This window comes from Arachis ipaensis, chromosome B03, assembly GCF_000816755.2.
Source record: "Arachis ipaensis cultivar K30076 chromosome B03, Araip1.1, whole genome shotgun sequence".
NCBI classification, from domain to species: Eukaryota; Viridiplantae; Streptophyta; class Magnoliopsida; order Fabales; family Fabaceae; genus Arachis; species Arachis ipaensis.
This window is the reverse complement of record NC_029787.2, coordinates 98,173,941-98,175,787: the sequence shown is the minus strand read 5'-3', so window position 1 is coordinate 98,175,787 and position 1,847 is coordinate 98,173,941.

Below are 1,847 nucleotides of genomic sequence, written 5' to 3'. Positions count from 1 at the left end.
CACGAGCCGCTCCACATACCGTTAGCGTTCTTTTTTTTTTGGGTGTACCGTTAGCGTGAAGTAGGAGTTTCAACAGTTTTTGGGCTTACGGAAGTGAACTAATCACTATACTCTTTGGACCATTTTCATTTATGTCTATATTCGTGGGAACGCCCAAATAAAACTGATAATTGTCATTAAGGCCCAAATTGCCCCAACGATTTGGGCCATTTTGCATGAGCAGAAGGTGCACGTTGACGTTGGCTTGCACCAGCAGAGACAGAGAGCATATCGCTGAGTACGATGCGAACTGCGAAGCAGCAAAGGGGGTATAGAGAGTGAATATTCGTAAAATGTCCGGTCTCACAGCTCACAGGTGACAACTTCAACCGCCACCACTGACTCTTAAAGTACCATAATACCCCAGTCCAGCAATGATCATTAGCAAATATCTAAATGTCATTTGCGTCAATCTACTACTTTAATACTCAACAGTCAACAACACTACCAAAGATGGCACTCATCACTGCATCCCGAAGAAGGCTTTCTTGCTTCTCTCTTTCTTCAATTAAGCTACACGCCACTATCTTCAATTCCTCCATTACTTCTTCTCGGTAGTTCTGTTATATTCTGTTCGACCCTTGCAAGGTTTTGGTTTCCTATGCTTTATTTTCCTTGGTGACAGGCTTTAATATGTTTGTATATAGTTGTAATCGTTTATTATATATTGCAAATATTATAAAGCATTTGTCACACACTCTGTTTCCTCTTGAAATTGTGGTGCTGGTGGTGGAATGAATTAGGGGTGTGCATGGCCCGGTCCGGTCCGAAGATCCGGCCCGGCTCCGGACATTTTAGGGGCTATTTTGGTGTGATTTTATCGGGTTTAGGGTTGGGTAAGGGTCTCAAAAATAGACTGGGTCATTATTTCGGGTCGGGTCCGGGCCATGGTTCGGGTAACCCGAAGTCGACCCGGTGGCCCGGTCATCATACACAATTAATATTTTGTGTTATTAGTGATAGATGATGGCTATTCTTATGTGGAATTTAAGTATTGTAAACCTTAATATTTTGTGTTATTAGTTATTATAAGAATATAAGTTAATGTTTTATGTTTAAAATGCATAAGATTTTAGACTAATATATAATATTGTGTTATTTATATTGATTTAAATATCTGGTGTTATTAGACAATATTAATATTGATTATGGTAATGCTTTAATTTTAGAGAAGAGTTGGTTCTTGTTATTTTTTTTAAGTGAATTTTATCATGTCAAATAATGGTTGGAGTCTTGAAAATTTGGATATTTTCACATGCTAGCGTATAAGAAGGTATCAAAATAATGTAATGTTAACGGTCCGATTTTCACCCAATTTTTATCCGGTATAATCGTGGTCCGAAAGTATATAGGTTTTATCGGGTCTAGAGTCGGATTCGGGTCTAATAAATAGACCCGGTATATATTTCGAGTCAAGTCTGAATCACATCAAACTCAGTTTCACCCAATCTATACACACCCCTTAATGAATGTAGGTTCTACTTAATACATGCCAACTTATACATTAGTTGACATATTTATCGTCACATCATTGGTTCGTTTCTCTACTATTGCCGTCATTAACTACAATATAATGTATAATTGTATTGTGTGTCTGTTATAGTTGGCTTTTATGTTTTTCTCTTTATTCTGCTTGTCCATTACTGCGTCCCTCAATATAATGACGTATAAATTGTAAACCTACTTGAATACTGGAAAGAGCCGGGGGTTTATTTGGTTTTGGGCATAGTTATTAAAATCGAACGGGTCACGTTACTGATTTATTAGTTTATTAGTTTAACTTATAATTTATTGGTTTAACTGATAAA